The following is a 27,457-nucleotide window of genomic DNA, read 5'->3' on the forward strand; positions in this document are numbered from 1 at the left end:
CAAAGGAAGGCTGGGCCACCTCACTCTGCCTCACGAGAAGACTGGTCCAATAATGAGTGCAGCCTAGAATGTTCCCAGTTGTGACCACAGACTTCTTTTTTGTTGTTGTAGTTACTATTGTTGTTGTTAATGATGTCGTTGTTGGATAGGACAGGGAGAAATGGAGAGAGGAGGGGAAGACAGAGAGGGGGAGAGAAAGACAGACACCTGCAGACCTGCTTCACTGCCTGTGAAGCGACTCCCCTGCAGGTGGGGAGCCGGGGGCTCGAACCGGGATCCTTATGCCGGTCCTTGGCTTTGCGCCACCCTGCACTTAACCCGCTGCGCTACCGCCCGACTCCCCGACCACAGACTTCGAGTTCACACTGATGGGCTTAGAGGTTGTACAGGCTCCTGCATCTACTCTCTGCCCTAATCCAGCTTTCAAGTTCTATTCTCAACTCTGACACCATGCCCCCCAGACAACATTCCTAGTCCACCTTCATATTACCTATCAAGTTCAAGCAAAAATTACTCATGTCAGGAGCCCCTAGAAACATACCTAAAAAAGACACCCTAGCTTTTTTCCACCCTTGGGGACCTTGGATTCCACACTCTCGGCCCTAGCCCAGCTCCCCCTCCACCCACCACCACACACCAGAACTTGCGTCCCTCACCTCACCCCTACCGAGTCCTTTACTCTAGGGCCATACACCACTAGCTCAATCCAAGTTCTGCTTTGTATTTCCCTTCTGTGCTCATTTCTCAACTTCTGTCCAGGAGTGAGATCACCTTCTTCAACTCATCTTGGAATCTTTATTTTTATACCGTCACTGAAAGGGAAGCATCTGGAAAACACCGGAGGAAGTCAGGCACTGTTCACTAGTCTGAGAGAGGAGCGGAAAAAGGAATGACACTTGAAGTAATAGGTGAAGGTGGGACTTAGAAAGGAAGAGAAGGCAGGAGCATAGAAAAAGAGGTGCATATATATATATATATATATGCATGCAGATATATACAAAGTCAACCCTTATCTGTGACGCTGTGAGAATCAGTGCAGTTTCCACTGGAGGCACAGAACTCTAGTAGTGGGAACGATATATAATTATACCCCAATTATCTTATGATTCTGTAAATCACTAGTAGGAAAACTTTAAAAAGAATCTATGTGCTCTGAGGTTCATTCAATAAATATCAATTATTCTGCAAACATCTGAGGCCCTGTTCTATAGAATGAAGTTGCTGTCTTAAGAATATGTGGTGAGAGAGGACATGAATCCATTTAAGATTCACTTATTTACTAATGAGAGAGAAAAAGAACTAAAGGGTCCCTCTGCCATGCACACACCCAGGAAGTGAACTCCAGACCTCTTTGCATGGAAGTCTAGCACTCGACCCAGTGCACAACCTCCCATCCAGTCAAGAGCTTGATCAGTGTTTACACATTATTACTCAGTTATTTTGTTCCCAAAAAACTTCTTAGGGCATGAATTCACAGCATGTTATCCTATGCAGATGTTCAACACAGTGTGCAAGGACCTAGGCTGAAGCCCCTGGTCCCCACCTGCATGAAGGAAGCTTCACACATGGTGAGGCAGAGCTGAGAGTGTCTCCCTTTCTCTCTACCCCCACTCCTTCTCAGGTTCTCTGTGTCTCTATCCAAAAAAAGAGTAAATAAAATAAAAATATACAAAATAAATAAAAGTCCTTAGAAGGGGAAGGGGGAGAGGGAGAGGGGAGAGAAAGGTTGTGTATATAAGGCTGCTGGCCCTGAAGAAAAAAAAAATAGAAAAGAAAAAAAAATGGAACTATCCAAATCCTTGCCAGATTTGTTATAAAAATAAGAGGATGTTATTTTTGTTCTAATCGATATACACATGAACTCAGAGAAATACCCATTAGTTCTGGGTTTTTTTTTTAAGTTTTATTTACTTATTTATTATTGGCTTAGAGAGAAATTAAGAAGGAGAGAAATACAGAGACAGAGAGACACCTGCAGCCCTGCATCACCACTTGTGAAGCTTTCCCCTGCAAGTGGGGACCAGGGGGCTTGAACCTGGGTCCTTGAGCACTGCAACCTGTGTGCTTATCCAGCTGCACTACCGCCCGCCCCCCCTTCTCATGTGAAGTTTTACCTAAGAACAAGAATGCCTCCCTGCATTTCATATTCAGGGTGACTGATAAGGGGCTACAGCCTGAATGCAAAAGGAAAAGATGATCTTTTCTCACCACACGTATCTGAAAGCAAGTATGCTTTTAAACTTTGTTTGACTGTTTTGTTTTTAACCTGGGGCCACAGAATGAGCCCGGGAACTCTGCTCATGTGTGTATTGTTACCAGTGAACGGCTTCTCCCAGTCACATTTTTCTTTTCTTCATTTGTTCTGTCATTACTGTTTTTAACCTAATGCGTCTTTCAAAGTATTTAGCTCCATGGTGATGGGAGCAGGCGAAAAAAAAAAAAAAAATAGAAGCACTGCAAGAACAAATTGCCTCAGAATATTTTAGGGTTTCTAACGCAGAGCCGGCTGTGGAATCACAGCGAAATGCAAATTGAAAATAGATTTTTATTATTTTTTTTTACTTTGTGATGATGTGAGATGAGCAATCCTGGCAGCCTCTTTTTTTTGTTTGTTTTGTTTTTTAATCTGCTGTATCCCTCACCCCCAATATACAGTCTTGACCACGCTGGGTTTTTGTAAACAGTAATTTCCCAATGTAAAAATATAGGAGAAATTATGTCTGTACTTTGAAACAGCGAGTTTTAACCTTGTCCCCCCACCGGTTGGTGGGGTCTGGGCACAAGAGGAACATTTGGCATTCCCTGGAGACACTTCTGTTTGTCGCAGATGGAAGTGGGGGGATTTGCCACAGCCCCAGGGTGCCACCGGAGTCAGGAGCAAAGGCCAGGACATCAGCTACCGTCCTACAATGAGATTCTCCACAATGGAGAATGATCTTGGCTTCAAACGCTTGGGTGATGAGATGGAAACCCTGGCTTATTAGGAAGTAGCTTTGGCCTGCGGCAGTGCTCTGTCTGTCACCCAAGGCTAACATGTAGTTCAGTTCAGGCCAAAGTCAAGTAAGGAAGGCCTCCAGGCTCTCTGTACAAACCGCAGACTGAGGTAGGCCAGGGCTACCTCATTATTTTCACAATTAGGGTTCAGTGGTTTTACTGCTGAACAACTTACAGACCTGAAACACACACACACACACACACACACACACACACACACACACACGGAAAATACACTTGTAAATAAGCCTAATTTTTTTTTATGTCTGCAGTGTTATTGTTGGGGCTCGGTGCCTATGCTACGAATCCACTACTCCTGGAGGCTATCTTTCTTCCATTGTTGTTGCTGCTGTTACAGTTGTTGTTGGTGGGTAGGACAGGGAGAAACTGAGAAAGGAGGGGAAGACAGAGAGAAGGAAAGAAGTGCTTCACCACTCCTCAAGTATCCCCCCTGCAAGTGTGGGAGTGGGGGTTTGAACCTGAGTCCTTATCATATGGTGCTTAACCAGGTGTGCCACTGCCCAACACCTCCCCCCACCCATAAAGCAGTTTTTAACATGAATGAGGATATGGGACTTCTTTGTCAAATATTTTATTTACTTATTTACTTATATTTGCCTCCAGGGTTATGGCTGGGGCTCAGTGCCTACACTACAAATCCACTGCTCCTGGAGGCCATTTTCCCCCCCTTTTTGTTGCCCTTGTTGTTGTTACTGTTATTACTGCTTCTGTTGGACAGAACAGACAGAAATTGAGACAGAAAGGGAAGACAGAGGGGGAGAGAAAGACAGACACCTGCAGACCTGCTTCACCGCCTGTGAAGTGACCCCCCTGCAGGTGGGGAGCCGGGGGCTCGAACCGGGATCCTTATGCTGTTCTTTGTTCTTCGGCACTTAACCCGCTGTGCTACCACCAAGCCCCCTGTCAAGTATTTTTATTATTTAGGTTTATGGGGCTGGGGGTGGGAGAGAGAAGAGAGGAGTAGAGAGGTAGAAGGGTAGAGAGAGAAGGAGAGAGACAGAGAGACAGACTGACTGAGAGATCAGAGCTCTGCTCAACGCTGCCATATGGTGGTGCTGGGAATCAAATCTGGGTCCTGGGAGCCGCAGGCGGGGAAGTCTTCTGCACAGTCATTATGCAGTCTCCCCAGCCCAAGGATATGGGACTCCTAGGAAGCAGTGACAGGTGAGCACAGGTATGTCTAAACTGTAGGCTCTATTTCACTAACAGATTTAGAAAGGGCTGAGTTAAGGATTAACTTCTGAATATCTACAATGAAGAAATGGGTGAGTAATTCTCCTCAGATTCTAAATGAGAAAGAAGTTTCAGAATCACAGATAACATAATAAGCCACCCTGGTTTCCCTGTGACTGAGTGCTCCTCTAAAATGTGGGACACTTTTAGAAAAAATACTTGTAGTACTTTTAGAGATTGCACTGGGAAGCCAGGATGAGGTGACAGGGTAAATCTATCTCATGAACTCTGTGTTGCCAAAGTCCATTGGACACTTCCATGCAGCTAACAGGAAGGGAGTCAGAAATGCAAACCGAAATCAAGCCTGGACTGGAATTATAGAAATGCGGCTCAAAGAGACATACAGATGGGGACTGGGTGGTGGCATGCCTGGCTGAGTGCACCTGTGACAATGCTCAAGGACCTGGGTTCAAGCCTATGGTCCCGACCTGCAGGGAGAAAGCTTTAGAAGTGGCAAAGTAACGCAATGAGTGCCACCCCAACATGCTTCACTTCAGACTGTGTCCAGAGACTTCAAATGTAGAATGACGACCCTTCAGCTTCATTACTCTGGTGAGACATTTCCTTTCATGGTATTCTCTAATTCCATTCCAGGAGGTTCACCTCCTAACAAAGTCCCAAAACCTAGATATAGACCAGGTCCCATGAGATAGAGCCTATGTTCACACGTATCCATAAACTAGGGCAAAATATATACCTGAAAGCAGAAGTACACAATAGTCTGCAGTGAGGACCCCCCAACACTTCATCTGCACTATTCCAGCCTTTAGGTCCATGATTGTTCAACAATTTGTTTGGCTTTGTACGTTAACTCTCTTTTCAGCCACAAGGTTCCAGATGCTAGCAGGATGCTGACCAGACTTCATTGGACAGAAAACCCTACTAATGTGTCCTGGAGCTCCGCTTCCCCAGAGCCCTTCCCCACAAGGGAAAGAGAGAGGCAGGCTGGGAGTATGGATCGAACAGTCAACATCCATGTTCTGCGGGGAAGCAATTACAGAAGCCAGACCTTCCACCCTCTGCAACCCACAATGACCCTGGGTCCATGCTCCCAGAGGGATAGAGAATGGGAAAGCTATCGGGAGGGGATGGGATATGGAGAGCGGGTGGTGGGAACTGTGTGGAGTTGTAACCCTCCTATCCTACGGTTTTGTTAATGTCTCCTTTCATAAATAATTTAAAAAATAAAATAAAAAATAAAAGAAGTGGCAAAGTAGTGCTGCAGGTGCCTTTCTCTCTCTCTTCTCCCCATCTCCTCTCTCTTCTCCCCATCTCCTCTCTCTCCTCTCTCTCTCTTCTCCCCATCTCCTCTCTCTCTCCATCCCTCCCTCCCACCATTCCGTTTTGATTTTTGGCTGTATCCAATAAATAAAATAAAGGTAATTTAAAAATAATTTAAGTAAGACATACTGATGGCATTTAAAGGCTCAAAATTAAATGACATCAACTTGGGAGAGAAGAGAGCTAGTATTTCCCTTTTTCATAAATAATAGAGTTGTCTGTCAACTGAGATTTAAAGTTGTTTTTTATTTTTTTTCTCAACTCTTTCTTATTTTCCAGAGTATCCCAGAAGATCCAGAGACACTGAGTTGAAAGCACATTTCAGATGCTCTGGGTGGCTTACAGGGGCTAGTCTGCCTAGAGCTTCAGCCCCGAGGACTCCATAATCACTAATCCTCCTTTCCGCAAAGCCAACAAGAGCCCAAACAGAAGGAACAAGTTTATGGTCCCTTTTCCTCCCAAAATTTCCCTGCAAAGAAATCTTACTATTGCTACAATCTAATCCTAATCTACTACAACTCTAACCCTAATCCTACTTTCTGTCTCTGCTTAATTATCTCCTATGGGCATGTCCCTCCCTCAAACTTGTACAAAATACCCAACTTTCATGGTTGAGGAAAAGACACAGAAGGAAGTAAGTAGATAATAAAAAATCTCTCCACGAGTTGGGTGGTAGCGCAGCAGGTTAAGCACACGTGGCGCAAAGTGCAAGGACCAGCGTAAGGATCTCGGTTCGAGCCCCCGGCTCCCCACCTGCAGGGGAGTCACTTCACAGGCAGTGAAGCAGGTCTGCAGGTGTCTGTCTTTCTTTTCCCCCTCTCTGTCTTCCCCTCCTCTCTCCATTTCCCTCTGTCCTATCCAACGACGACAACATCAACAACAACAACCACAACAACGATAAAAACCAGGGCAACAAAAAGGAAATAAATAAATATTTTTAAAAATCTCCCCAAGGGAAACTTCCCATTGAAAGGGGTCTATGAATCAGTGTGGTGATCTCTTAGGAAAGTCTCTTACCATTTCCTGGCTGCACTGGTATTCAGGAAAAGGAACAATTATCAGAGTGACTTAACAGATGGCCCATTTAAACTATGGGATTAATATAATGTGTCTGGTGACCTAGTTCAAGTAAGTAAGTAGATGCCTCACCACTGGCCAACCTGGAATTGAAAATATCACATGTCTGCAGTAGACATTGTCAAGTCTAACTCTACCTGGCCAATTTGAACAGACAGAAACAGAGGAGAAATAAAACATCAGAAATAATCAAGAGGTCTTGGGGCTCAGAAAGAGTTAGGAGAATTATCTGATTTACATGTGGGGACAGTTGTTTGTAAAGACAAACATCCAGCACCAGAGACACTATGGACTTGGGATATTAGAAAAAAAAAAGGGGGGGGGAATCTCTTACCAAAAAGCTCTGCCTATAAGATAACACAAATGAAAAGGCAGAATTTCAGAAAGAAGCAGTTAAAGGGTGCCAATCACCCCAAGTAAACCCAAGTCTAGTGTCAGGTGGACCCTCCATCATGGGACCCTATCAGGTCACGTCAAAAAAGTCAGCCTGTCCCCACTCTAGGAGCACTTGTGAAAATCTTAGAAAGGTCTTAAGACACAGCTCGATCGGTGCTGTGTTGTCAAGAATTCATTAAATCCAATAAAAGGGAAGTTTTCGTCTATTTAAGAAAACAGATTTGTGCTTAAAAATAAAGACAACAGCACTGGGAGAAGCAGGGTTCTGCCAGGACTAGCCAAGTAGATCGGTTACATCACGTAAGTCTTTTTACTTCCCGTTTATATTAGGGCACTAACTTTGTTTTCAATTGAAAATATCAGAAATATAGAGGTCCTGGTGTGGAGTACAGTTAGAAACACTGCTTCTGTGGTTGGCGAGGGCATTTTCAGGCACCTAGAAATCAAAGAACACACACATGGGTTTTCCTTTGATATATAAGCATGTTCTTGGATCACCACATATCTCTCTGCAATCATAAATGTATAGTCACTGTTAACATTATCTTTCCATTTCTGTAAATCACATCAAATGTTAAGGATAAATAAAATGCTGGGGCCACACAGTAGCGCAGGTGGCACGAAGCACAAGGACCGGCGTAAGGATCCCGGTTCGAGCCCCCGGCTCCCCACCTGCAGGGGAGTCCCTTCACAGACGGTGAAACAGGTCTGCAGGTGTCTATCTTTCTCTCCCCCTCTCTGCCTTCCCTCCTCTCTCCATTCCTCTCTGTCCTATCCAGCAATAACAACAGTAATAATAACAATAGTGATAAAAAATAAAAGGGCAACAAAAAGGAGAAAAAATGGCCTACAGGAGCAGTGAATTGGTAGTGCAGGCACCTAGCCCCAGCAACAACCCTGGAGGCAGAAAGAAAGAAAGAAAGAAAGAAAGAAAGAAAGAAAGAAAGAAAGAAAGAAAGAAAGGAAGAAGTGCTGAGAGCAGACTTCACTAGATTATTGGGTTTACATTAGCTTAAGCACAGTAAAATTATAGACACGTTAAATGGATATAAGGAGTGAACACTTGCCTGAAATAAGAAAATCTACAATTCAATTTGTTTAGATTTCCAAAAAGCATTTAGTTGCTTCATCTTCATTCCAGTTAAATCACCACACAATGGTGGTCTGGCAGGTGGCGCAGTGGATAAAGCATCAGACTCTCCAGCATGAGGTCCTGAGTTCAATCCCCGGCAGCACATGTACCAGAGTGATGTCTGGTTCTTTCTCGCTCCTCCTATGTTTCTCATTAATAAATGAATAAAATATTTTTTAAAAAAAAATCACCACACAATGTTTCAAAAACCTATTATGTAACAACAAGGCATTGTTCATGGCTCTATAGTTTAATGACCTGAAAATACATTGATTCTTAGTTGGTACCACCTTGAAAAAAATTGTGTTCTGAGCTGTCATTACAGTTTTACAAGAATAAGCTGAGCTTATGAGGAAGACAGACATTCTGGCAAGGAAAGATGAGACAGACATTGGGTGAGAACGGGAAGCAGAGGCTCCAGGGAGGGTTCATCAGGGGCAGCTCATCCTGCTCAGCCTCCAACTCAGAGAGCCACCCTACTGCCCTGCAGCTCTCAGGGAGAAGGGCCTTCCACAGGGAAAAGCTCTGAAAAATTAATTATTTGAATATTTGCTCTGGAAAACTAATTATTTGAATAGTTCAGTTCACTAAAAAAAAAAAAAAAAAAAAATCAACCCAAGGGGCCAAGGTGGTGGCACGCAGAGCTGAACACACACATTACCATGTGCAAGGACCAGAGTTCAAGCCCCTGGTCCCACCTGCAGAAGAGACATATGTCTTTCATGCACTCGTTTTTTTCAAAAACATTCTGTAAGTTTTGGGTGCATATAGAATTCCAGCATCTTTGGATCCACACCACCACCATCTAGCACTAAAGAGCTATCAGGGGAGTTCTTTGCATAAATGGAGAAGATGCACAAAGCTGTAAGCGCCTCTGTAATTGTGACGACTCTGCTTCTGGCTGGTTTTGGAAATTGTGCTGTAGAGAGAGCACACAATCAACTGAGAACAGGTGTGGCATGTGCAAGGAAAAAGAAAAAAAATGAAAAGAAAGGCATGTTTAACCCTGGGGAGGAAAGAAATGCATTACTGTTACCTCCCCGGAGAGAGGTCTAAAAACCAGACCAGACGAGAGGTCCATCCTTTCAGGGAATTCCAAAGAACCATCATCCATTCTTTCAATGCACTTTCCACGTTTTATGGTGAGTCCTTTGGGGATAAACATGGTGTCTTATTAACTATTATTATAACCTCAGAAACCAGCGTGGTCAGTCCCCCAGCACCTGGTCTCCTATGAGAAAAATCAGTTTTAAAAAAAGAAGCTATTTTTACAAAGGTAGAAAGGGGAGGAGGAGGAGGTGGTGGAGGAGGAGGAGGAGATGATCACTCCTTGGGAAAGAGGCAGATGGTAAAGCAGAGAGTGGAGGTTAATGTAATACATCCCCCAAACAAAACAAGACCAAAAAAAAAAAAGATCTAGGAAAAATGGGGGACTATGCACTTGAAAATCAGAAAGCTGCAGACGTCTGGGGCTCTAGGAGCAGAAGCTGCAAGATGAAACTGCAGGCATAAACTTACTGCAGCAGTGGACCCTTTTCCCTAGGCAAGGATTCCTTTCCATGGCTGGTGGTGCATATGTTATAATGCGCAAGGACCTGGGTTCAAGCCCCTGGTCCCCACCTGCAAAGGGCCTGCCTGCCTTTCTTTCTTTCTTTCTTTCTTTCTTTCTTTCTTTCTTTCTTTCTTTCTTTCTTTCCTTCTTTCTTTCCCTTTCTTTCCCTTTCTTTCTTTCTTTCTCTCTTTCTTAATCTTTATTTACTGGATAAATACAGCCAGAAATCAGGAGGAAAGGGGGAGATAGAGAGGGAGCGAGACAGAGAGACACCTGCAGCACTGCTTCATCATTCGTGAAGCTTTCCCCTTGTAGGTGGGGGCTGGGGGGCTTGAACCCAGGTCCTTGGGCACTGTAACATGTGCGCCACTGCCAGCCCCATGGGAAAGATTTTCAAGTGGTGAAGCAGGGCTGCAGGTGTCTCTCTGTCTCTCTGTCTCTCTATCACCCCCTCCCTTCTTGATTTCTGGCTATCTCTATCCATTATCAAAAAAAAATTAAGGTAATAAAATTTTTTTTAAAAAAAAGGAAAAACAGTCACTGGGAGTAGTGGATTCATAGTGCTGGCACCAAGCCTCAGCCATAACCCTGGTGGCAATAAAAACATAAAAAAATAATAAATACAGTGTCTATAAAAGTTTGGTTTAGGGGGTCTATAAAAGTTTGGTTTAGGGGGTCGGGCGGTAGCGCAGCGGGTTAAGCGCACATGGCACAAAGTGCAAGGACCAGCTTAAGGGAATCCCCAGTTCGAGCCCCCGGCTCCCCACCTGCAGGGGAGTCGCTTCACAGGTGGTGAAGCAGGTCTGCAGGTGTCTGTCTTTCTCTCCCCCTCTCTGTCTTCCCCATCTCACTCTATTTCTCTCTGTCCTATCCAACAACAAATGACATCAACAATAACAATAATAGCCACAACAAGGCTACAACAACAAAGGCAACAAAAGGGGGAAAAATGGCCTCCAGGAGAAGTGGATTCATGGTGCAGGCACTGAGCCCCAGCAATAACCCTGGAGGCAAAAAAAAAAAAAAAAAAAGTTTGGCTTAAACTTCTCTCTTTTGAAGAAGTCATCCAGTAGGAGTTGAAATATCTCTTGCCAGGGTAAGTCAACTGTTTCCACTGCTACTGTATCTTTTTTTAGTAAAGGTATCATTTCCTGTCTCACAGCCTTCAGAAAATGTGACTTCGATATATACTGGAAAGGAAACAGCAGCACCGCCACGAGCTCAGAAATACAGCTCCAATCAGGCAGCCCTACAATGCGTAGACAATAATCAGCCCATCTCTTCTCCTGGGGGTACAGGCTGCTGAAAGCTGGCAATTCATGTTCTGAGACTGTTCCAAAAGGCTTATCAGTTGAAACTATGGGCCATTTGGTTCTAAGGAGCATCAAATCACCCCCCCAGCCCCCCCGCACGCACCGTGTTTGGAGAGTTCCCTGTCAGAGTAGCCGGGTCTCCTATGAAGCACAAGCGAGCATTTCTGACCAGGCTCTGGTGCCTATGCAGAGCTGTTTTAGGCCTGCTTCCAGAGGGGACACGACACAGGCAGGCTGAAGGAGGTGCTGGCTGAGACAGGACCTGCAGCAGAAGCAGAAGCCTAGCGCTGTCCTCAGGAGAGGTTAGGGCAGAAAAGAGACAACTCCACCTTCTACTGACTCCGGGAAAGAGAAGAGGGTGCCCCTCTGCATCAGCCTTGCAAGTTGTACTTTCGACAGTGCAGACCACACATCTCGCAGAGAAGATTCCTTCATGGCTACGTGTATAAATTGAACAGCTGGGGGCCGGGCGGTAGCGCGGTGGGTTAAGCGCACCTGGCGTGAAGTGCAAGGACCAGCGCAAGGATGCCGGTTTGAGCCCCGCCCTGGCTCCTCACCTGGTGTGTGTGGGGGGGTACCTTCACAGGCGGTGAAGCAGGTCTGCAGGTGTCTGTCTTTCTCTTCCCCTCTCTGTCTCCCCTCCTCTCTCCATTTCTCTCTGTCCTATCTAACAATGACGATGACATCAATAAAAACAGTAATAACCACAACAACAATAAAAAACAACAAGGGCAACAGAATGGGAAAAATGGCATCTAGGAGCAGTGGATTCGTACAGAACCCTAGCAATAGCCCTGGAGGGGAAAGGGGAGGGGAAGGGAGGGGAGGGGAGGGGAGGGGAGGGAGAAAGAGAAGGAAAGCAATGAAAGAGAGAAGGAAAGAAAGGAAGGAAGAACGGGAGAGAGGAAGGAAGGAAGGAAGGAACTGAACAGCCAGGGTGCAAAAGAATTAAATCCCAGAGCAACGATAGTATTCTACTGAGGTTACCAGGCTGTCACTCAAACAAAAAGTTCATTCACTGTTAAGAAGTAAGGATGAGATTCTCCAGGGCATTAAATACGAAAGTCAGTTTTCCATGTGTCCAAAGGCTTCCCCGTCACTGCCCAGGGAAGTGCACTGTCACATATACAGGACACTGAGTATCGAGAAACACTGACAGCTCTACTAACATCACTGCGATGCTCTTCTTAATGTGCTCGCTCAACCAGGCACAGAGCATTTTTTTTCTCTCTCTCGCTGCCACCAGGGTTATCACACAACGCTCTTTTTAAAAAGGTGGGTGCAGGTCAAGAAGCAAACTCCAGGGGCCAGGCTAGGGCATACTGGGTAGAGCACAGGTCCTCACCAACAGGAAGCTTCGTGAGCGTTGGGTAGTGTTGCAGACATCTCTCTTTCTCTCCCTCATGCTCTCAGAATAAAGGAAGGAAAAAGTAAGGGGAGGAAAAAAAAAAAGAACACTGGCCATGGTAGAGTCAACATGCAGGCAGTGAGCCCCAACAATAACCCTGGAGGCAAAAGGAAACAAAGATATACCCTAAAAACAAGACTATAAAAAAAAAGTTTTCAGACGGCAAGAATGAATGAAGCAGAAAACTTACAATCAGCTACTAAAGCAGAGGATATGAATAATGCGTTTACTACATAGGACATTATATATATGGTGAGGACAGAGACCAGAACACTGCTCAGCTCTGGTTTATGGTGAGGTGGGGGACTGAACCCGGATCCTTTTGAATAACCATGAAGCTATCTTCCCAGCCTTATTTAGGTCATTTTATAGTTTAATAGGATACACTTTGATATCCAGTACCACAGCATTTGGGAAGATAGGCCAAGTTCAGACCACGTGGCTTTACAAAAAAAAAAAAGGAAAAATAATATGACCCTTGCCCCGTAGAGGAGAAAAACAGGAATAAAGTGAAAATAAATATAATCGGAGCAGCGGTAGATGGCATAATGGTTATGCAAGCAGACTCTCAAGCCTGAGGCTCTGTCAAGTCCCAAGTTCAATCCCCTGCGCCACCATAAGCCAGAGCTGAGCAGTGCTCTGGTAAAAAAAAATAATAAAAAAATAAAAAATAAAATAAATATAATCTTATTTATGCTGAAAGTAAGAAGAGTAACCAAAAAGTTATTCTGCAGGCTCCAGAAGTGTTGTCCTAGACTTGAAAGCAACACCCCATGGCCACCTGCTGGAGCAGCACTCAGAGAACAGGACCAAGGGGCCGGGCAGCAGTGCCCCTGCTGGAGCACACACGGGACTGTGCACAAGGAGCCGAGTTCAAGCACCTAAGCCCATCTGTGGGGTGGGATGGGGCAATGTGGGGGAAAGCTTCATAATCAGTAAAACAGATCTGCGGGTCTCTCTCTCTCTCTCTCTCTCTCTCTCTCTCTCTCCTCTCTCTCTTTCCCCTCCCCCTCTCAATTCTCTCTCTCTTATGAAACAAAAGAAAGGAGAAAGAAATTGAGTCCTCTGGAATCTACCTAAAATAGACCTACTAGCTTTTCCCAGAATGGAGACCTCAAATCTCATCTGCTATACTTCTGCCTTTAGGTTCCTGCTTATTAAGCAATTTGTTCTGCTTTATATCTTACTGCCTTTTCAGACACCAAGTTGTAGATGCTACCATGATGCCATCCTGACTTCTCTGGGCAGATGACCTCACCAATGTGCCCTGGAACCCCACCTCTCCAGAGCTCTGCCCCTCTAGGGAAAGACAGAAATAGGCTGGGGGTGTGAATCGACCTGCCAACACCCATGTTCAGTGGAGAAGCAATTACAGAAGCCAGACCTCCCACCTTCTGCATCCTATCATGCTCCCAGAGGGATAAAGAATAGGAAAGCTTTCAAGGGAGGGGATGGGATACAGAGTTCTGGTGGTGGGAACTGTGTGGAATTGTGCCGTTCTTATCCCACGGTCTTGTAGATATTTTTTATCTTATGAATTAAAAAAAATTTTTTTAAAGTTTTTTAAAAAGTAAATAAATAAATACTTGTCAAACTGTAAAAAAAAAAAAAAAAAAAAAAAAAGTAAAGGAAAGAGGTAAAAGGTACAAGGAAAGGAAGAAGCCCTGCCAGGAGCAGTGGACTCAGTGCAGACACTACTGAGCCTCAGCAATGACTGGTGGCAAATAAACAGACCAAAAGAGAGGGTCTAGAAAAGAAAGAACTTTACTTACAAACGAGAGTTCTGTTCTCCCTTTTTCTGTTCTTCAAACTTTGAAACTTACAGGAATGGACCAACATTGAACTTTGATGTTCAGAAACTTAGATGGCAATCACTACACCACCCTAACCTTTTCAACACTAGGAAGAAGATGAACTTCACCACAGAGTTTAAAGGCCTGTTGAGAGAAAGCTATCTGATGGCTGCAAAGAAATGTGCACGTGTATCTCATTCCTCCAGAGAGAGATCTGTCAGAGGAGAGGATTAGCACGGGGACAGAAATGTGCATGTGTATCTCATTCCTCCAGAGAGAGAGAGATCCGTCAGAGGAGAGGATTAGCACGGGGACAGTGAGTCCTAGCTGTGGTTTCACACTGCTTCGAGGAGATCGGGGAGTCTCAGCAGATACGGCAAGTTTTCAGAACACAAATGCTGGTTCAACCAATTTGTGGAGCTAAATGAGTGTCACGCAGCAGGACTGACTGTCAGTGCCGGCGACATTATGCTTGAAAGCTGTGGGTGGTTAGCAGACGTCTAACACCGTCAGCACATGGCTGACACAGAACAGGATATCAACTTGTGAGGGACTGTGGGGACTGGGGGCTATTTAAGGGAGGACTGCTGATGTGATCCCTTTAGCTTCTTTCTCTTCTTGCTGTCTTCTCGTCGATCCCCAAGACCCATGCACGGAGGAGGCTACATGCTGCTGAATGGACGTTGAAGGGCTCATGCTCAGGCCACACAGCTGGCCAATCTTCTCTCTCTTGCCTCTTTCCTTCTTGCATTTTTTTTAACCTTTTTCTACTGCGGTTTTTAAGAACCCAATAAACTGTTGCCTTTAGAAACCTCGTCGAAAGAGCCGTTTTGATTTTTTCAGTATGTCAGAGAATTAGATAACAATGAACTATCTTATCTTGAAATCAGAAGGGAAAAAAAAATAACATCCCATACATTCCCGTTCACTGGAGGAGGGAGATCCTAGCATGTAACAGCAGTGAAAGAAATGTATTGCTCTAATGCATTCAGCTTATTCCAGGACCACCTCACAGCACCAGTGAAAGTGGAATCCCCAGTGGCAGGAAATTAGAATGGCCATTTTAAATAGAGACTGAGTCCACCAAACCTAGTAACAGTCAGCAAATCAAACATCCTACTAACTCAGCACCTGCTATTAAAAAAGGTGGTGGGGCTGGGTGGTGGTGCACCTTTTGAGTACACGTTACAATATGCAAGGACCCGGGTTCAAGAGCTCCTGGTCCCCACCTGCAGGGGAAAGCTTCAAGAGTGGTGACGCAGGGCTGCAGGTGTCTCTCTGTCTCTCTCCCTTTATCCCCATCTTCTCTCTCAATTTATGGCTGACTCTAGCCAATTAATTCATTAATTAATAATAAATGTTATGTAAAAAAAAAAAGACTTAAACAAAATGGGCAAGTTAGTTATTTTTCAAAAGCTATCTTCAGACCTTAGATATTGATAGCTACCCAGTACAACTCAGGACAGGAACAAAGCTTAAAAAGAGTAATGACAGCATTGGCTATTTCACGTTGGTGTTTACTACCGCTGGGGGTGAGGGTAGCAAAGTGTAACTTATTTAAAAGCAGAGCAGGAACTCATTGCAGCCAGCTGTTTGCCTTCCCACGCAGGGAGGGAGAGGGAGAGAGAGAGCGAGAGAATCTATCGAGTTTGTCTCTGTATTTGAGTAGGAAACAGAACAGAACAGTGACATGAATTGTGTTCTGATTTCAGTGCAAATGGAAAACAAATGAGGGAACTTTTCTTTCCTATGAGATAGCTTGTTTTAGTTCGCATGCGACAGCTATGAGGAGCAAGACTGAGAGTGAAAGAGGAAGAGAGGGTCAGGGTGGGGGGCGCGGGGAGAGGCCACAAAGCGCTACTCTGGTTCCTTCAGTGTTTGGGGTCAGACCTGGACACTCAGGCATGCAAGTCTTATGCTCTGGCAGCTGAGCTATTTCCCCAGTGACAAAGAACTCTTCGTGGTACTTAATTGGGGCTGAGAATTGTTATTGAAGTACCTCTTATTAAGGTTAGATAAAAAAATCAACTAATACAAGACCTAAACTTTGGTGATAGGAAGATCACATTTCCATTTCACATGCACACAACTGCACAAGTGTGTGCAAGACCTAAACAGCCCCAACTCGCCCCACACCCATCTGTAAAGAGGCAGGCAAGAGAGAAAACTACTTAGCAGTAACATACAGAGATCTGCTTCCTTCTACCATTTCTATGCAGAGATCTCAATGTGATGCCCCAGAACTTTTCTGAAAGACACAATTCTGACACCAGTGGTTCCAAACGTAGGTGTTTTCCAACAATACAAACTTACAATCCACAGTGTGGCAATACTTGCCCAACATAATTCAAAAGAAAGAACTGTGTTGATAAATGTGAAATCCAGCAAGCTGCTGCTTTAGAACCAACAAGCTCCAAAGACAGTTACTAACATTAACCTGAAGCACACACTTTAGAACAAACAAACAGAAGCTTCCTGTTCTTTCAGAGGTATTTTCCAAGGAATTCAAGACTAAAATCTAGCGGGACTTAGTGCCTAAACTGGGAGATTGCATAAAATGTAGACTTTTGTGGTTAAAGAGTCGGAAAGCTATCAGGGGGAGGAGATGGGATGTGGAGTTCTGGTGGTGGGAATCTGGTGGTGGGAATCTGGTGGTGGGAATCTGGTGGTGGGAATCGTGTGGAGCCCTCTTATCCTATGGTCTTGTCAGTGTTTCCATTTTATAAATAATTTTTTTAAATGTAGACTTCCTTTAAAACAACCTTTATACTTACTTACTTTATACTTACTTCTACCTGGGAGCAAAGGGACAAAGGAGAAAGCTCTCCTGATCTGTTTACACCACAGTGGCCACAGGACAAATAACCAAACTAAACTGAACCACGGGGGTGAGTACTGGCTGGATAGCTGTAGTGCATCACTGCTCATGAAGAATGGCCCTGTAGGGACAAAGACTTAAAAAGAATTGGAAGCTCGGAGGGTTGTGGCATGGACCGAGTTATTCTGAGCCTCTGAGAAGAAGGCCAGCAGCAAATGCTCTGAAACATTGAAGACACCACAAAAGATGACAGACTTTCAGACCCAGAAGGCTGGCTGCTGCTTACTTGAGTCTTTGTGGTGTGGTGATCTGAAAACCAGACAAGGAGCCTGGTTACTGTAAACTGAAGCATGATGTGGGGCGGCCAGAGATGTGAGTCAGAGCCCAACCCACCAAAGCAGAGCCCCCACAAGTACCACAGTGCTGCACTATGAAGCTTTCCAAAGTAGTTATGGGCAATAGGATAGAATCAAATGCAAGACTCCTTTAAATATAAGACTACATTGTTAGAAGTTACATCTATATATACTCATACACACACATCCTTTAAATATAAGACTACATTGTTAGAAGTTACATCTATATATACTCATACACATACATACCACATATACCATATATATATATATAATATATTCATTAAGAAATCTGGAATTCTTGACTTGGGGCTTATAATCACTGTACTGGTTAAAGGGAGACATTTACTAGTATGGAAGAAATAATTTACACAAAGCAATCGCCAAGTCGTAAAAAGATATTAAATTCCCACTAGACGTGAACTTTTCACTTTTCTCCTCCTAGATGTTGGCTAATGACCCAATTATTTACACACCATGCAAAACAAAAATGAAAAGGTTGAGAGAAATTTATCCCAGGTCTTCAAGCATGGTCTCCTGGCTTCCAATTGCAAAAAAGAGACGAAGGGAGAGTTTAGCTGGGCACTCAACAAGTCGTCGGGACAAACAGCACCATAAGGACAAAGAGTTCCTAAGTACATACATACTTCACACGCAGACTTCACAAACAGCCTGCGTTCATAGTCAGCAGGCTTTTGTGACTGATATTAAAGAATCTGACCAGCCAGGTAATAAAGAATTTGATCGGGGGCTGGGTGGTGGTGCAGCAGGTTAAGCATACGTAGAACTAAGTGCAAGGACCGCCCATGGATTCTGCCAGTTCAAGCCCCTGGCTCCCCACCTGCAGGAGGGAAGCTTCACAAGCAGCGAAGCAGGGCTGCAGGTGTCTTTCTTGCTCTTTCTCTTTCTACTTTATTGTCTTTATTTATTTATTGGGTAGAAACAGCCAGGAATTGAGAGAGAAAGAGACAGGGAGAGAGGCAGAGAGACGCTTACAGCAGTCCTTCACCACTCGTGAAGCTTTTCCCCTGCAGGTGGGTGGGGACTGGGGGCTCGAACCCGGGTTCTTACACATTATAACGTGTGCTCAACCAAGTGTACCACTGCCCAGGCCCTCCAACTGCATTTTCTTCATCTAAGAAGTTAACCCTTGCTCCTCTCTTGAGAAGTTAACCCTTGCTTGCCTCACTGGAATGTGCCACCACCCGGACACACACACCCCCCATCTCCCCCTCCTCTCAATTTCTCTCTGTCCTATCTCAAATATTTCCGCTTTAGTCAGCAAATGTGCTAACAATAATTTTATAATCGAACATCTGATTTCAACGACTCCAGGATGAACTGGTCAGTGTTTAACAAACAGCAGTGCCCCAGAGAACAGAGACAACTTCACTTCGGGCACTGTGCACGTACATACGCCCACAGGCAGCCAGCAGCAGTCACGCCTGCGAAACTGCACCGTGTGAACCAGGACCTCCTTCTGCTTCCCGTCTAGGGATGTGTCCTCTGGGACGATCACGCGGACACACCTATGGCACACAGTGCACTGTGTGCACACCGCAAGACTCACATTGCTCTGAGGCTCGTCTTCACGCTTCCTAAACCAAGATGCAGGGCTCTAGCTTGCTATCTCTTCCTTAAAACGCAGCCTTACGGGCCCTTGATAGCGACAAGCGCCTGGGAGTGTATGTATACGTTATGTGAGTCTGTGAGTTGTCGAGGGACACAAAGTAAAATAAAGTAAAATGTTTGTATCACAAGTTGAAAACTGATCTTTCTGCCACTAACTATAACCTTGTTGATTTTTTTTTTGGTGGGGGGAGGGCAGACAGTAACATACTAAGTCTTCAGCATAAGCTTTAATGCATTGTCAGAGAAAACCCACTAATAAAAAAAAAAAGGCCTAATTAAAAGATTTACAGCTTAGGGGCTGGGGAGATGAAGCATAGTGGTTATGTCTTTCTCTCCTCCTCTGTCTTCCTCACTTCTCTCAATTTCTCTCTGTCCTATCCAACAATGATGACATCAATAACAACAACAATAAAACAACAAGGGCAACAAAAGAGAATAAATACATAAATATTAAAGAGAAAAAAATAAACTCAATCTAAAAAAATAAATAACTACAATAACAATAAAACAACAGGGGTAACAAAAGGGGGGAAGCAAAAAAAAAGAAAGAAAGAACATTCCTACTTCCTTCATGAAAAAATACAACACAACACAAAACAATACAATAAGGCTATAAAGCACAGAAGGGGGAAAAAGTCAAAACTCTACAAAAGTCAAGTGCTCTACCTACCGCTTTTCATTCAGTCTACGGAAGAAATGTGCTTTTGCACCCTCACTCATTTCAGCCTCGATAATACTTTTGAACCCAAACCTTCCTTTCAAATTCCCGCAGTCAGAATGGAGAGTAGACAGCATTTCAGAGCACTCTGGATAATCAATCTGTGCCAGTCGAGTTGCGATGATTCACACGGCGCTTTCCCAGACTAAGTGGTCAACGGCCGGTGCTTCCGAGTCCAGCAGGGTGTGGGGAACAAGGACCTAATTACTGATCTGAGTCACTGTCTGCAGCTCCCCTGACAGTGGGCCAGCTCCCCACAGAGTGACTACTTCATTCTGAAATGTGAGCACAACCCATTTCTACCGACCCCTTTCCACGAATGGGGATAAGACACGCAGAAGAAGTAAAGTATCGGTTTCCTAAGCTGTGATTCCGAAAGGACTTGCCCGTAAACAGCAAACACGTAAACAGCAAACACGGCAGAGACTGGAAGGCAGGGCACCCAGTAAGTCACATGTTACCAGGCGCAAGGACCCAGGTTCACGCTTCCTGTCTCCACCTACAGGGGCAAAGTTCACTAGTGATGGAGCAGAGCGGCAGGTGTCTCTCTTTCTGTCAGTCTCTCCCTGTCCTCTCAATTTCTCTCTAATGAGGAGGAGGCGGGCTAAGGGAGGGGGGTGAGGAGAAGAAAATGGCACTTGAGTGGTGAATTCATCATGTAGGCACTGAACCTCAGCAATAATCCTGGTGGCAGTAAATAATAATAATAACAATAATAATAATAATAATAATAAACCAGGTGGGGGTAGATAGCATGATGGTTATGCAAAGAGGCTCTCATGCCTGAAGTTCCAAAGTCCCAGGTTCAATCCCCCCAGCACCACCATAAGCCAGAGCTGAACAGTGCTCTAGTAAAACTAATAATAATATAAACCGCTACACTGAAATCTACTGCTCCTGGTGGCCTTTTTTTTTTTTTTCCCGTTTTATTGGACAGGACAGAGAGAGATTGAGAGAAGAGTGAAAGATAGAAAGGGGGAAAGAAAGATGGACCATCAGCAGACTTGCTTCACTGCTTGTGAAGGAACCCCCCTGCAGGTGGAGAGTGGGGTCCCCGCAGATGGTAATGTGTGTGCTTAACTGAGTATGCCATCACCTGCCCCCCCCCATTTTGTTTGTTTGTTTGTTTTGCTTAGGGTACATTAGATTTCTCTAGTGTGTTTTAGGAGAGCATACATACATACATGTGTGTGTGTGTGTGTGTGTGTGTGTGTGTGTGTGTGTGTGTGTCATTCTCTATAGTGTATTTACATCTGAAATACATTGATGTTTGCAGAATAAGAGCCAAACAGGGAGTCAGAAATAACAGGTCCAGACCAGGCTCACGCACAGAGTGGGTCTAGGACGCTAAGCTCACACCTACACGGGGGGAAGGTTTGCACACCACAAGGGCAGGAGTCCTTCAGAGGAAGCAGCCATGTGGGTTGATTAAGGGGCAAAAACTCAAAGGGAAAAAAGAAGACAATCTGAAAGCAATAGGTGTTGTTCTCCTGTCTCTGCATGCTAAATCACCACCTATTAACCGTGAAGGCTGAGAAAAAGAACCAGTCAACACCAACACATCCTGCCAGTTTAATTAAACAGCATTATTCTGCTGGGGGAATGACTCCCACACTCCCCAGGGAGAAACTGATGCGTTACTAAAAATAAAGTGAAGATTCAGTGAATCACTAAGGCTGTTTTGGCTCCCAGTTTAAATTGGCTTAAAGGAAAAGGAACTGTGTCGGGTCAAGTACTTGGACTTTTGGAAGGACAGGCTTCTGGACTGGGTTCTCTGTCTTCACCCTGTGCAGTCACAGCAGACCTCACACCAGCACGTAACAACTTCCAGAGGAGAAGCAGCGACGGGAGGGATCTTCCTGCAGCTCTGTTTGAATTAAAGACTTCTGGCAAAAGCTTGACCACACGTCAGCTTTGGAATCTCACTGGCTAGGTCCGGATTACTGGGCCATTCCAGAAATCATCCCTCTGGCCCTGTAGCATCTAGTACAAGTTTCTGCCTGGTCTATAATCACTTGATCATGACCAAGTAGGGCTGAGACTGTCTCTAAACGAGGCTCGCTCTGTAGCTTCAGCCAATTCAAGTGAGTAGCACAGGGGATGGAAGGCATGCTGGATGGATAGCGTTTACAGGGCAGACCTTAAGAAACAGTCATTTATCAGGGAGGCTGGGCGGTGGTGCGCTGGATTTACGCACACATGCTGAAGAACTCAGGTTTGAGTCCCTGCTCCCTGCCCCACAACCTGCAAGGAGGACACTTCATGAGTGCTGAAGCAGGTCTGCAGGTGTCTCTTTTTCTCTATGTCCCTCTCACTCTCAGTTTCTTAATAAAACTTTTTTTAAAAAATTATGTTTGGGAGCCAGGCGGTAGTGCAGCTGGTTAAGTACACGTGGCTCGAAGCGCAAGGACTAACGTAAGGATCCCGGTTCGAGCCCCCGGCTCCCCACCTGCAGGGGAGTCGCTTCACAGGCGGTGAAGCAGGGCTGCAGGTGTCTGTCTTTCTCTCCTCCTCTCTGTCTTCCCCTCCTCTCTCCATTTCTCTCTGTCCTATCCAACAACGACAACAGCAATAAAAACAACAATAACTACAACAACAAAAAAAAACAAGGGCATTAAAAGGGGGGGAAATAAACATAAAAAACTTTAAAATAAATATGTTTATTTATTTACTGAATAGAGACAGCCAGAAATAGAGAACAGAGAGAGAATGGGGTAATAAAAAGGGAAGGAACAAAAGAGACGCCCACAACACCGCTTCACCACTTGCAAAGCTTTCCCCCCTGTAGCTGAAGACGAGGGGCTCGAACCCAGGTCCTTGCACATTGTAACATGTGCATTCAACCAGGTGCACAACCGCCTGGCCCCCTCCCAGTTTCTATCTGTCCTATCAAATAAAAAATACAGGCAGAAATGGGAAATCTCTCCCAGTACTTACTATACTCTTGTGCCAAGGTCACAGACATGAGAGAACACCATCCGCATTAATGTGTGATCTACGGGGGGGGGGGGGGGGGGAGCACAGGATAAAGTCACCAAAATAAACAACTGCAAAACTTCACCCAAAATCTCATTTTCAGAAAGAGGCCACCCAGCCTTTTGAAAGTAAGCTCCTGCACTTAAATTAGAGATGAGAAAAAGCTCCCTAGAGCACTGTGTTTGGGCTCCATGTTTGTCTGCTTGCTTTTCTTTGGCTTTGTTTAGATTTTTGCCTCCAGGGTTATCGCCGGGGCTCGGTGCCTGCACCGCTGCTCCTCCTGGAGGCCATTTCCCCCCATTTTTTGTTGCCTTTGTTGTCACAGCCTTGTTTTTGTTGTTACTGTTGCCACTGACGTTGCTGGATAGGACAGAGAGAAATGGAGACAGATGGGGAGACAGAGACGGGGAGAGAAAGACAGACACCTGCAGACCTGCTTCACCGCCTGTGAAGCGACTCCCCTGCAGGTGGGGAGCCGGGGGCTCGAACCGGGATCCTTAAGCCGGTCCCTGCGCTTTGCATCCTGTGCGTTTATCCCCCTGTGCTACCGCCCGACCCCTCGTAGCGACATGTTTTCAGCACATGCTCAGAGGATGGAGAAAGGGAAACAGCAGAGGCTCAGCAGCACGGGACCACCAGGGGCACCAGGGCTCAGCATGTATGTCCCGTCCCCCACCAGCCTCCTGGCTACACTGCCAAGTATTTTCAAGTTAAAATCATTTGTAGTCCCAATGACGAAAACAAAGCCCCCATGGACCTACTGTATTACAAAAGAATACTACTTACAGTACTTAAAGAAAACAAAATAAGTAAACAGCATTTTTTTAAAAAAGTAGTCTGTCATACTCACAGAAACAATCAGGGGTCCGGGTGGTGGCGCACCACTTTAAGCGCACATAGTACTAAGCTCAAGGACCCGGGTACGGATTCGAGTTTGAACCCCAGCTCCCCACCTGCAGCAGGGACGCTTCACCAAGCGGTGGAGCAGATCTTTAGGCGTCTCTCTTTCTCTTCTTCTATCTCCCCCTCCCTCTCGATTTCTCTCTGTCCTATCCAATAAGATGGAAAAAAATGGCTGCCAGGAGCAGTGGATTCCTAGTGCTGGCACTAAGCCCCAGTGATAACTCTGGAGGCAGGCTAGATAAATAAATAACATAGAGGTAATAAAATAAAATAAAATAAAATAAAATAAAATAAAATAAAATAAAATAAAATAAAATAAAATAAAAACACATCTAACCTATCAATTCAATGTAACTTAAAGTTTCATTAGTCAGTTTTTATTTAGAATTTCTAACCCCAAGGATCTGTGGACAGTAACTCAGAAAAACTGCACATATCTAATTCAAATACTTAACACTGCATCTAAGTCAAGTCTCCGAATATTCAGAGTACTAGAAATCGCTATGGGCAGAACAGTGGAAGGACACCAAACTAATGATTCAAAGACCCTGAAGGGCTTTCAATGTTCAAAAGTGAAACAAAATAATGCTGGTACCTATCTAAACCCCAGGACAAAGAATAGTACAGTGAGTCACAATCTTACTTACTAAGAGCTTAGAAACAGAATAATGGGGGCTGGGCGGTAGCGCAGCGGGTTAAGCATACATGGTGCAAAGCAAAAGAACCGGTGTAAGGATCCTGGTTCAAACCCCCAGATCCCCACCTGCAGGGGGGTCACTTCACAAGCGGTGAAGCAGGTCTGTAGGTATCTATCTTTCTCTCCTTCTGTCTTCCCTTCCTCTCTCGATTTCTCTCTGTTCTATCCAACAACGACAATGATAATAAGCACAACAACAATAAAACAAGGGCAACAAAAGGGAAAAAAAATAGCTTCCAGGAGCAAAGGATTCATAGTGCAGGCACCACCAAGCCCCAGCAATAACCCTGGAGGCAAAAAATAAAATAAAATAAAATAAAATAAAATAAATGAAATGAAATAAAAATAAAATAAAATAGTGGCCTAACAAAGCTGTAGCATGTCCTGAGTATGGTGTATGCTGATAAATGACCACCTCTGTATCAACAAATACCACATCGAATCTCATTTTACTCAGTGTCCACTAAGTGTCTGTCTTACATTATGGTCTATAAGGGAGGGAAAAGCTTTCTTTCTCTTTGCCGTCTCAGGTCCAGTGTTGATAAGCCTACACATTCAACCAGCAAAGAAAAGGTCTATGTTTCTTAATCGTCATGAAAAATTTACACACATGCAGATGAAGTCAAAGAGGTGAAACCTCAAAGGTGAAGTTAGACCCAGTGACTTTCATCCAACTTTACCAGGAGGCAAGATATAGCAAAAGATTTGGCTAGAAAAATGCATGCTAAGAACGGTGGTTGTGTGAACCCAAGTTACTTCTGGATTTAAGGATGGTTCTCCTCGTCCCGGTTTTTTGTTTGTTTGTCTTTGCAGATAACATGTGGCAGACGTACAAGGATGGACGCGGAGGGAGGCACCACAGTACAACACTGCTCCTCACAGAGCTTCCTCTCTGGTCCTCCTCCCTCCTACGTTGCGCAAGGGTTCAAGCCTGGGTCGCCGTGAGCCACTTCATCAACCCTGCCCAGGTTTGCGTAAGCGACCCTTTACACGTGGAGACTCACACCCAGTGTGGAGTCAGAAAAGCAGGAGGCACAGAGTCCTTCCTGTGTCTTCTATTTCTGTTTCCTTCAGCTCAAAACCATCTCTCTGCCACAACAATACTATCTTTTAGAGGGGACGTATCTATCATTATCCCCTTTCCTATTCATAAAAATATCTTTAAAAGAATCAAGGTGCAAGTTTCAAAATGGATGATACTTGCAATACCTAATCCAGTAAGGGACTCAATCAAGCTTTAAAAACAATTCAGATTTTTTAAAAAGTTAAAAAAAAAAAGTCAGAATATCAAAGGAATATAAGTTTCATAACCATGGAAGTAGAAATTAAAGAAGCAAATGGTCCAGGAGATGGAGCAGTGGATAAAGCATTAGACTTAATAAGCATGAGGTGCTGAGTTCAATCCCCAGCAGTACATGTACCAGAGCGATGTCTGGTTCTCTTTCTCTCTCTGTCCCCCTATCTCTCTAGTAAATAAATAAATAAATAAATACATAAATAAATAAAGTGTCTCTCTTTCTCTCTCCCTATCTCCACCTCTTCTCTTAATTTCTGTCCCATCGAACAAGATGGAATAAATGGCCTCCAGGAGCAGTGGATTCCTAGTGCCAACTACGAGCCCCAGTGATAACCCTGGAGGCAAAAAGAAAGAAAGAAAAAGAAATTAAAGAAACAGTATGATGAAAATCACATGCTGTCAAAAATAGCTGATACTAAAAAATCTGATGGGGGGGGAGGTGGTCAGAACAGAGTTCACCTGCGGGTCGGGCGGTAGCACAGCGGGTTAAGCGCACATGGTGCAAAGCGCAAGGACCGGAGTAAGGATCCCGGTTCGAGCCCCCGGCTCCCCACCTGCAGGGGAGTCGCTTCACAGGCGGTGAAGCAGGTCTGCAGGTGTCTGTCTTTCTCTCCCCCTCTCTGTCTTCCCCTCCTCTCTCCGTTTCTCTCTGTCCTATCCAACAACAATGACGACATCAATAACAACAATAACTACAACAAGGCTCCAACAACAAGGGCAACAAAAGGGGGAAAAAATGGCCTCTAGGAGCAGTGGATTCATGGTGCAGGCACTGAGCTCCAGCAATAACCCTTGAGGCAAGAGAGAGAGAGAGAGAGAGATCCCCTGTAGGCCACTGTGAGTGTGTACTCACATGACAGGCCTTAGGTTTGAACCCCAGAAATGTGTGGGAGTATCAGGGTAGCTGGTGGTGGAGCAGTGCTGTGATATGCTTCTCTCTCTGAAATAATATATATATGTAATATACATATGTAATATATATACATATATAAAACAGTTCAGTTCTCTCATGTTACAGTAGAGAACAGGGATGAATAAACTGTGCAGCATCTGAAATAGCTGAACGTTAACACGAACTGCATCCCAAGCACTACCACTCCTGTGCCCACGCCTACCAGAAATAAATATTCAAAGGCCCCTGGAATGTTTCTAATAACATTAAAAAAATGACTTGCAATGAAGCCACACGTGCTCATCTGCCTGGTGCCCCTGGAAGCCGAGCGCGGGCACGTCAGCTAGCGCAGGAGGGGAAGGGCTCTTTCGCTGCGGCACAGAACAAAACAGAGGCAGGAGGGAGGCTCAAGTCTCCCTTCCGGTTTCTTTGTCTTCGTGAACATCTGTACAGGCAGGAGTGTAAGAGGCGTGTTGTGGGGCCCAGGCCTCGCACGGTGGTTCCTAGGTCCCTAGGTCGTGGTAGGCAGCCCTCTCTCCCTAAGTCCACAGTTTCAGTAACAGCCAAAATCTAGTAACAGGGGAATGGCGGAATGCTAACAAAAGGCAACACTGAGGGCAGCAGAGGGCATGTGCTTTAGCACGCACAAGGTCCTGGGTTTGAGCCCCAGCGCCCGGAGACCTTAGCGGACTGTGGTGAGATGCTTTCCTCTCTCCTGACATATTCTAGACGCTATCAGGAGGCCACTCAGCAGTGTCCATGCATGCACAGGAAAATCCACGCGTGTCCACTTCGGATCCACTTCTCTTTATAGTTGAGTGGAAGGTAATGATGGGACCGTATGTGGCTCACTGCTCACATGTGCATCTTTCTAGGAAGGAAGCCCTGGGTTGGCAGCCCCAGTGTCAGAGGGAAGCAGAGTGACAGTATCAAGGATGCTCCCTGAGAGTGGGTGGTGTCACTGTGCC

General features: G+C 45.0%; 1 protein-coding gene across 1 annotated transcript in view; it reads right to left on the bottom strand.

The window, feature by feature from the left end:
• SIPA1L1 (signal induced proliferation associated 1 like 1) overlaps nucleotides 1–27,457 on the bottom strand; it is a 322,776-nt gene that overhangs the window by 186,161 nt on the left and 109,158 nt on the right. The window contains exon 4 of the mRNA XM_060174201.1: nucleotides 22,662–22,719. The gene's annotated coding sequence lies outside the window, so the exon portion shown is untranslated. The remainder of the gene's footprint in view (nucleotides 1–22,661; nucleotides 22,720–27,457) is intronic.

Source organism: Erinaceus europaeus, chromosome 16, assembly GCF_950295315.1.
Source record: "Erinaceus europaeus chromosome 16, mEriEur2.1, whole genome shotgun sequence".
NCBI classification, from domain to species: domain Eukaryota; kingdom Metazoa; phylum Chordata; class Mammalia; order Eulipotyphla; family Erinaceidae; genus Erinaceus; species Erinaceus europaeus.